We start from the raw sequence: 11,062 nt of genomic DNA on the forward strand, positions 1-11,062 counted from the left end.
TGAAATCTGCCAGACAGTGCTCCATCAACCGCTGGAATGTTCCCGGGGCATTGGACAGGCCGAATGGCATCCGGTTGAATGCCATCTTCGCTTTGTCCTTCTTGGCCACCGGTACCTGTCAATACCCAATGGCCAGGTAAAGAGTCAACAATAACTTTGCATGACTCAGGGAGGACAATTACTCCTCAATCCGCAGAAGGGGGTAAGCATCCCGGACAGTCTGGGCATTCAGGTTCCGATAATCCACACAGAACCGGAGACTCTCATCTCTCTTCCACACCAAGACTACTGAAGCAGCCCAAGGACTTCGACTCTCCTGGATCACCCGGTTTTACAACATGCTGGCCACCATGTCCTTCACGTCCTGGTACATTTTAGGCGGGATTTGCCTGTAACGTTTCCTGATGGGCGCAGCATCGCAGGTGGGGATTTCGTGCTCGATGGCACACCCGAAGTCCTCATCATGTCTCGAGAACGCCTCCTGAAATTCCCAAAGGGTGTCTTCCAGCAACTTCTGTTGTCCTGGGTCTTGCAGGCCACCCCCATCCGGGCCATGATCACTCCCCTGTTGGGGTCTCCCTTTGATGGACCTCTACAGCATAGGTCCAGGCTGATCTCCTTTCTGGCTGTAGCGTGAAGCCCCTTTCGTCAAGGGATGTCCCCTTCGGACATATAAACCTTTGCCAGAAAGGTATTCCCAGGTACGGTTAACTCGTAGTCTTCAACATTGAGGCAGTGTACAGGCACTCATCCATTCTGCACAATAGAGAGGGCCAGGGCTACCAGTGGGGGAGTTTGCGTTTCCTCCTGGTAAGCGGGCTCGATCAGGACCTCCAGTCCATTCATAGTATATATTGAGGGTAGAGCCTCTTTTAGACTGAACATGCCCATCTACCTGGGACTTCTGAGCAGAGTACGTATGTAGCTGGTTACTACACTGCCCTGAATATTGTAGGCTTCGGTAAGTCCAAAGAGAGGCAGTATATTTAGTGTTAGGGACCCATCTGCGGAAGCCACCTTGACGCCTGGTAGATGGGCCCGACACACGTTTGATCAAATATGTGCGCTAAGAGCTTCCATTAACTCATTTATAGTCGGTATTGTACCACTTTTATTTAGAATGATCCCCATTTCTTAGCTCTATTGTTTGTATGTATAATGGTGTGCAGCCATTTTATTTTTTATAATCATTCTTGCTTCATGGATATGCACCTGGGATTCTGAAGGTTCTAGTCTAAATTCTCCTAGCATCTCTGTTATTACTTCCATCTTCTAGCTCCATCATATGTCCAAAGTGTCTTTCAAAGAACTCCAGAGGCATAAGGGTGCACTCCAACCCTGTATTAACTAGACACCGTACCTTCTGGCCTTTCAACTCGGCTTTCATAACAGAGCTGCTGGCATACAGGTCGTGTTCCTCATGCATAGGGCTTAGCTTCTGGTGTACTGCCGCAGGATGCCCAGCTGCTGTGGCAGTCAGAGGTTTAACGTCGGCTTAGACTTCATCTGTTCTGGGCACTTTCTGGCGATATGGCCATACTGTCGACAAGCCCAGCAGAGGGGCCCTCTTTTGACTAGCCCCCGCACCTGAGTTATTCTGTGTGGAGTGGCACGGAGTGCTGGGGTCATTTCCAGAGGCCAGGGTAATCCTGCCTTCATCTGGGACACTTCCAGCCGAAGTTCTCTCAATTCTGTCCGCAGGGCCTGGACCACATTCTTTAAGGACTCTGAGTCTTCAGACCCCGACTGGCCTCCTGTAGCATGGGTGCTACTCACTACTCTTGCCGCCACAGGCATGTGCTCTTCCTCTCTCTCCACGGTGGCTAGGTAGACACTGTAGAATGTCATGTCGGCCGGGTCATCTCTTGCAATTTGTCCTGTAAGAACTTGTTGGAGAGCCCTACTATGAACTGATCTCGTTGTAGTCGGTCCACCTCTCGGAAGGCTCCCATGGCCTCTGGGTCTCGCCGCTGTATTTATTTTAACGTCTCCTGTAGGGCATTGGAGAACTGCATCAGAGTCTCGCCCTCTCGCTGTGGTTGGTTAAAGAAGTGGCTCCGCAAATATATTACTGGTGGACATTCCCTACTCTACTAAGGTGCAAGTATGGCTGGTCGTATCTCTCTGGTAAAAATGTGTCTACTACCCGCTCTGAACTATATTTTGTGGAATACACCGGTGATGATCCCCAAAAGATTTTTTAAATTAATAACCAGTCTATTAACGGATTTATTTTTGGCGTGGGAAAAAACCGAGGATAAAGGCACAAATAATGTGCATTCAGGAGAAGGAGGGTGGATTATCAGTACCAGACTTGGAACTTTATTACATCTCTGGTTACATAAAAAAATATGATAATATGGGGTAACACGCAAAGCTATAAGAATTTAATAGCAGGGATCAACAAAAGACTGGAGAAATGTAATATTTTTCAAATATTGGAAGCAGGCATGTTGGTGCAACAGGAACGTAACAAGATACCTCTGATTGAGCTGATGGCTAAAACTTGGAAGGTGGCAAGAGACTTGTGGTCCCAGAGTGGTTTCCATCCCGATATCATACTGTGGGATAATATCTATCTCACAGAATTAAAGTCGATTGAACAAAAAATTTGGTGGAAACACGGAATATATAAATTAGGCCAGGTATGGGAAGAAGGGAATACAATTCCTTATGAAAAACTTAAAGATAATTATCAACTGAAAAACACAGAGTTGAGGTTCCTTCATTTTCAAATAAAACAGGTACTGAATAAGACGCTAGGAAAAGGTACACAAGTTAATGCCCTACCGCAGCCTCTGGTTAATATCACTAAATTAACACCAGGGAAGAAATTGGTTTCAAGAATATATCAATGCTTGTTACACCAAAAGACCAAGAGAAGAGCAGTGGATAGTCTAAAGAACAAATGGCCGTCGGACCTAAATACTCAACGGGAAGAATTTTGGCATCTGGCCAAATAAGGTCTCAAGGAATTTTTCTCATAGAATTATTCAATTTAATATACTGTACCGCCTTTACTATTCTCCCAAGATGTTAATGAAGTGTTACAAGTCTAAAGAGTTTATGTGTCCAAAATGTAGTGCGGTAGGAGTGGATGATATACATGTATTATGGACATGTGTAAAAATCCAAGAGTATTGGGAAAAGGTCTATGAAAAAATACAGGAATACCACCAGTTTAAAGTGCCAAGGCAAATTGAAAAATGTATTTTGGGGGTGATGGATGGAGTGGAAGTCCCCCAACATCGAGAGATAGCTTCCAAACTTCTATTCCAGGCCAGGAAATGTATTGTTGGATGATGGGGGGAGTGGTGCTCCCACGGTCAAAGAATGGGAAGGGTCCGTCAGAGTCTCAGAGGAATTTCATTTGGTAGGTAATAAGAAAAAAAATAGATTCGCTAGGCTATGGCAGAAATGGTTAAAGGGGTTTTCTCAACAGGCTATTTGATACTTACCTGCTCCCGGCGCGCCGTCCACTTCCTGGTTTCGGCACTCGGCAGGGGGTGGGCTCCATCTTCATTGATGTCTTCTCCCGGCCGGGCCGCGCGCTGTACTGAACGTGCATAGTATAGTATAGTATACTTGCCAGGAAGAAGTCACCAGGGCGCATGCGCGGACTCGGCGTGCGCGTTCAGTACAGCGCGCGGCCGGCCAGGAGAAGAAAAGAAAAGTCGTCTGCGCACGTGCGGCCACCGCGATTCATGAGAAGAGCGGTGGCCGTAACCAGGGGAGGCGGAAGACAACCGTCAGGTAAGTATAGGTTCATTTTTTTCTAAGGGGAGGGGATTTGTTAATAAAATATATTTAGAAAAATGATCACTGTTAAATCATTAACAGATTTAACAGTGATCATTAAGATGATAATACCCCTTTAAGTAAAAAATGAGCGGTTGGGGGGGGGGGACCGGGGGATGTGGGGGATGTGGGGGAATCGGGAGAATGGGGAGGTTGAGGAGGGGGGAGAGAGGAGAGATTTATTTTTTTATTTTTTAAGGGGGGGAGGGTAATATATATAAATGTAATAATTGAATACGAATATTTTGGATATGGTTGCAAAAAATGTCACCTATTGAAATGTTTTAAATGATTGGAAAAATCTAATAAAGGTTTACTATATATATATAAAAAGGTGCAAGACAAACAACAATGGAATTCCCAGTGGTGACCCTAGTAATATACATGTCTTATCCTCATTTCCAGTGCCGTTTATTGCTCCCAGTTGTCAGCCACTTTTGCAAACTTTAATACATTTTTATTAAATACCTCCTATCATTTAGTACACAGCATGTATGCAGACCTGCGTTTCCATGGTTACAGACTACAAACAAACCCCGTGCAGTAGTCTGATCTCCCAGTTACCTGCCACCTCACTACATTAGCCTCTTCCTCCACTGCCTGTTGGTTTTCATGAAGAGGAGTCGGAGGGAGACACAGGGCTGGATACACAAAATGGGCGTCAATTTTTAACAACGATTATTTACACGTTTTTTTTTGGGGGGGGGGGGCACATTGAGGCAAAGAAAAATGGTTGAGACAGCGTACAGGTGCTTGATACCTGGGTGATATAAATCAGAATGATTACATTCACTGACAGCAAGCATTGCTTTTGAATTGAAACACAGACTATATTAGAAAGTTGCAGAACGTTTCATCCTAGAATGATTACATTTTATTTGGGTTGACCATATTAAAATATAAATGTGTCCCAGTCACGTAGGATCTACACCCCAGTATGCTGCTGGCAGGTTACATAAGGATTTATGTAATTTGTGTGTGTTCTCAGTAACGAGATCCTGCCAGTATCGAGGGGATTAGGATAAGACACAGAATAGGGATACATTTCTAATCCCAAACTCTTTATCACCGCAGAGACGCCCAGCGCGCTCACTCCACACACAGGATTATATAATAAATACATACGTGGTTCACGCCCCGCTCCATGCTGACTTCTGGTAAAGGGGCTTTCAGTGTGGCCCAGGATCGAAATCAGATTTTATAATAAATAGTATAACAAATAGTAAATGGTATAATAAATGGTATATAGTAAACAGTATAGTATAATAAGTAGTATATAGTAAATAGTGAAATGGGAGCGACCTTTTAAGAAGAATCTCCACGTTTTCAGGTCATTTTGGTGCTGACTTATTTCCTGTTTTATTTTGACAGCCATTGTTACAGCTCAGTTTCTCTGATCCAAAGCTACAAATCCGAGATTTAAAAGCTGAAATTCAGTCTACTTGCATCCGCCACTAGAGGGAGCTCACTGCATACTGTATCTTATTATTGAGTTCACTATGTAACCTATCTAAGGCTACAGTTACATTTGTGCTGTGAGATCCTGCAGGCTGTTTCGGCAGAGGAATATCTGGCATAGGTGGATAATGCTGTCAACCCCTTGGTCCCCATTGACTACAATCTTGAGCAATCCAATAGGGGAATTCTCCCTCGTGGCAGGCAAACTCTCTGCTACTTTATTTGATGCAGGATGCTCTCCTGAAATATTCAGGTTCACTATGTTCCCAGAAGGCATTAAGTGAAAAGAGGAAAATTTTGCGCACTAATTATCCAGTTGTGTCCAGGTACCTTTAAGTTCCTCCCAGTCACTGGTGCTTGTGAAGTCCCTTGGCTAGACTCAGCTCTAATCTTCACTAGACTTGCTTTATAGTCATACATAGACTTACTGTCTTGTGCTGTGATGCTGTAAATACTTGGCCTGTCATCTCCAGGCTTGATCAGGGCCCAGAGGATAGAAATGCAGCTACATCTCGGACTGAGCCTGTCCTCCTCCATACACTTCTTTCTCCTCTCTCTTTCCTTTTTAGACTGAATTTGCTTCCTGTCCTAGCACACCCCCAAGCTACATATATTATGTGGCGCCAGCACCACCTAGGGGCGAATAAATATATTGACAATGCCAGCCTGATATTAGGAAAATACTATATATTAAATACATTAAATACGACATTTATCAGCAATTTAAAGTTCCCACAAATAGCACATAGTGGGACACTGCATATACATTCCATTACTTAGGGAAATGGGGGCTCTGTTGTGAGTATGCTGGTGGAAGGAGCCCTGATCTGTCAGTGTCTGCCTCCGAGGTGACCGTTGTTATATTGGGTCTGTAAGAACTGATGCTGTTATGAAGTGATTATGTGACCTCCCAAGTGATTATGACCTGTGCTTCTCCCCAGGAATGTGATGTATGAGTTCGCTAGATATAAAATATAATGAAGCGTCCAGATCCCTGCGCTTCCTGCACTAATCTCATTACAGGACTCTGTATCCAGGACTGGAGGGCAGCGGTACTCCGCAGCGGATGTCATTGCTTAGATAAAACGCAGCTGCCATCTAGTAACTTCACTGAAAACCTGTACAGACCTAATGCTTCTCACAGCTGAGGGTTTGTTATGACTGTAGCCTGCCTGTTTTGTAAGCCCGAACTGCAGTTTAACCCGCACTGATACATTGTAACAAACTACTAGGACAGGATAGAGCTTTGAGCTGGGAATGTATTTAGCTCACAGGGACTGGTATTACTGTAACAAACACTCAGCTGTGATTATTGGGTCCATAACAGGTTACAGCATGTATTTTAGTGGGCACTACCTGGGCAGTATTGTAGTGGGCATTCCCAAGTAAGTATTTTAGGTAGCACTACCTGGTCAGTATTGTAGTGGGCATTCCCCAGTAAGTATTGTAGTGGGCACTACCTGGTCAGTATTGTTGTGGAGGACTTTCTCCGGTCAGTATTTTAGGTAGCACTACCTGGTCAGTATTGTAGTGGGCATTCCCCAGTAAGTATTGTAGTGGGCACTACCTGGTCAGTATTGTTGTGGGCACTTCATTTTCAGTATTGTACTGGTAACTCCCTGCTGAGTACTGAAGTGGGCACTTCAAGTCAGCATTTTTGTGAGGACTCCCTTAATATTTTAGTGGCCACTTCCCCTGGTCAGTATTTTAGGTAGCACTACCTGGTCAGTATTGTGGTGGGCACTCCCTGGTCAGTATTGTAGTGGGCACTCGCCAGTCAGCACTGTAGTGGGCACTCCCCAATCAGTATTGAAGTGGTCATTCCTGGCCAGTATTGTAGTGGTCACTGCCTGATCAGAACTCTACTGGGCACTGCCTGCCTGGTCAGTATTGTAGTGGGCACTTCCTTTTCAGTATTGTATTGGTAACTCCCTGCTGAGTACTGTAGTGGGCACTTCAAGTCAGCATTTTTGTGAGGACTCCCTTGTTAATATTTTAGTGGCCACTTCCTGGTCAGTAGTATAGTGGGCAATCCTCAATCAGTATATATAGTAGTCATTTCCGGGTCAATATTGCAGAGGGCACTTCCTTAGTCAGTTTTGTAGTGGGCACTCCCCAGTCAGTATTGTATTGGTCACTTCCTAGTCAGTATTATAGTGGGCACTCCAATATCAGTATTGTACTGGGTACTCCGCAGTCAGTATTGTCATGGTCACTCCCTGGTCAGTATTGTAGTGGTCAATTCCTGGTCAATATTGTAGTGGACACTCACCAGACAGTATTGTAGTGGGAACTGCCTGGTCAGTATTGTAATGGGCACTCTGTGTTAAGCATTGAAGTCATCATTGAAGTAATGTCAAATACCTAAATTTTCCCTTATGGTGTTCGGATGTGGTGTTTTATTCAATAAACCATTCTATTAATGTCTCTAGGACTACCTTACACCTATTATTCCTACACCTCCTATATCCTAAAACGTAACCTTTAATTGGTAATACTTATACAGGGAGTGCAGAATTATTAGGCAAGTTGTATTTTTGAGGATTAATTTTATTATTGAACAACAACCATGTTCTCAATGAACCCAAAAAACTCATTAATATCAAAGCTGAATATTTTTGGAAGTAGTTTTTAGTTTGTTTTTAGTTTTAGCTATTTTAGGGGGATATCTGTGTGTGCAGGTGACTATTACTGTGCATAATTATTAGGCAACTTAACAAAAAACAAATATATACCCATTTCAATTATTTATTTTTACCAGTGAAACCAATATAACATCTTAACATTCACAAATATACATTTCTGACATTCAAAAACAAAACAAAAACAAATCAGTGACCAATATAGCCACCTTTCTTTGCAAGGACACTCAAAAGCCTGCCATCCATGGATTCTGTCAGTGTTTTGATCTGTTCACCATCAACATTGCGTGCAGCAGCAACCACAGCCTCCCAGACACTGTTCAGAGAGGTGTACTGTTTTCCCTCCTTGTAAATCTCACATTTGATGATGGACCACAGGTTCTCAATGGGGTTCAGATCAGGTGAACAAGGAGGCCATGTCATTAGATTTTCTTCTTTTATACCCTTTCTTGCCAGCCACGCTGTGGAGTACTTGGACGCGTGTGATGGAGCATTGTCCTGCATGCAAATCATGTTTTTCTTGAAGGATGCAGACTTCTTCCTGTACCACTGCTTGAAGAAGGTGTCTTCCAGAAACTGGCAGTAGGACTGGGAGTTGAGCTTGACTCCATCCTCAACCCGAAAAGGCCCCACAAGCTCATCTTTGATGATACCAGCCCAAACCAGTACTCCACCTCCACCTTGCTGGCGTCTGAGTCGGACTGGAGCTCTCTGCCCTTTACCAATCCAGCCACGGGCCCATCCATCTGGCCCATCAAGACTCACTCTCATTTCATCAGTCCATAAAACCTTAGAAAAATCAGTCTTGAGATATTTCTTGGCCCAGTCTTGACGTTTCAGCTTGTGTGTCTTGTTCAGTGGTGGTCGTCTTTCAGCCTTTCTTACCTTGGCCATGTCTCTGAGTATTGCACACCTTGTGCTTTTGGGCACTCCAGTGATGTTGCAGCTCTGAAATATGGCCAAACTGGTGGCAAGTGGCATCTTGGCAGCTGCACGCTTGACTTTTCTCAGTTCATGGGCAGTTATTTTGCGCCTTGGTTTTTCCACACGCTTCTTGCGACCCTGTTGACTATTTTGAATGAAACGCTTGATTGTTCGATGATCACGCTTCAGAAGCTTTGCAATTTTAAGAGTGCTGCATCCCTCTGCAAGATATCTCACTATTTTTGACTTTTCTGAGCCTGTCAAGTCCTTCTTTTGACCCATTTTGCCAAAGGAAAGGAAGTTGCCTAATAATTATGCACACCTGATATAGGGTGTTGATGTCATTAGACCACACCCCTTCTCATTACAGAGATGCACATCACCTAATATGCTTAATTGGTAGTAGGCTTTCGAGCCTATACAGCTTGGAGTAAGACAACATGCATAAAGAGGATGATGTGGTCAAAATACTCATTTGCCTAATAATTCTGCACTCCCTGTAATATACATCTATGGAATATATTAAAATTGCCAGTACGTATCCACCAGCTAGATATTGTATCTATCCTTCCTATTGGTGATCACCTATCTAGGATAATATTTTATTATCCTAGATAGGTAATCACCAGTAGGAAGGATAGATACAATATCTAGTTGGTGGATACGTACTGGCAATTGTAATATATTCCATAGATGTATATTATAAGTATTACCATTGAAGTAATGGGCACACCTCAGCCAGTATTGTAGTGGGCACTCTCTGGCCAGTATTGTAGTGGGCACTCTCTGGCCAGTATTGTAGTGGGCACTCTCTGGCCAGTATTGTAGTGGGCACTCTTTGGTTAGAATTTTAGTGGGCACTCGCTAATCAGTACTGTAGTGGGCACTCCCCAATCAGTATTGACGTGGTTTCTCACCAGTCTGTATTGTACTGGGCACTCCATGTTTAGTATTGTATTGGGAACTCCCTGCTGAGTACTGAAGTGGTCACTCCTAGTACACTTTCATGGTCAGTTTTGTAGTTGGCACCTCCCATCATTATTGTAGTGGGCACTCCCCAGTCAGTATTTTAATGGGCACTATTCAGTCAGTATTTTAGTGGGCACTGCCTCTGTCAATTTTATAGTGGGGACTCCCCAGTCAGTATTGTAGTGAACACTCTTGGTGAGCATTAAGTGCTTAGTACTGAGGTGGGCTCTCCCGGTCAGTATTGTAGTTGTTACTCCCCGGTCAGCATTGTATTGGGCACTTCCTTGGTCAGTTTTGTAGTGGGAACTCCCCAGTCAGTATTGTAGTGGCCAATCGTTGGTCAATATTGTATTGGTCAGTCCTCAGTCAGTATTGTAGTAAAAACTCCTCAGTCAGTATTGTAGTAAAAACTCCCCAGTCAGTATTGTAGTGGGCACTCCTCAGTCAGTATTGTAGTGGGCACTCCTCAGTCAGTATTGTAGTGGGCACTCCTCAGTCAGTATTGTAGTGGGCACTCCTCAGTCAGTATTGTAGTGGGCACTCCTCAGTCAGTATTGTAGTGGGCACTCCTCAGTCAGTATTGTAGCGGACACTCCTCAGTCAGTATTGTAGTAAAAACTCTGCAGTCAGTATTGTAGTGGGCACTCCTCAGTCAGTATTGTAGTGGGCACTCCTCAGTCAGTATTGTAGTGGGCACTCCGCAGTCAGTATTGTAGTGGGCACTCCTCAGTCAGTATTGTAGTGGGCACTCCTCAGTCAGTATTGTAGTGGGCACTCCGCAGTCAGTATTGTAGTGGGCACTCCTCAGTCAGTTTTGTAGTGGGCACTCCTCAGTCAGTATTGTAGTGGGCACTACTCAGTCAGTTTTGTATTGGTGACGCCCCAGTCAGTATTTTATTGGTTACTCCCCAGTCAGTATTGTAGTGGGTACTCCCTAGTCAGTATTGTAGTGGGCACTCCCCGGTAAGTACTGTATTGGGCACTCCCAGGCAGTATTTTAGTGGATACTCCCCAATCTGTATTTTAGTGGGCACTTTCCTATCAGTATTCCCATGGGCACTCCTGGTCAGTATTTTAGTGGATATTCCATATTGTATTGGACATGCCGCAGTTAACTCTAAACATGGGTGGGATGGCACCGCAGGAAAATATCTCAAAAATATAATCCTTTTTATAGGTTGTGAACCCTTCTACAACCAATAAACCTAAAAAATATAAAAGAAACTTTTAAAATAGTTTGTATTAATACTCTCCCGCTTTGTGTGCACAGC

Source organism: Bufo gargarizans, chromosome 6, assembly GCF_014858855.1.
Source record: "Bufo gargarizans isolate SCDJY-AF-19 chromosome 6, ASM1485885v1, whole genome shotgun sequence".
Taxonomy (NCBI): Eukaryota; Metazoa; Chordata; class Amphibia; order Anura; family Bufonidae; genus Bufo; species Bufo gargarizans.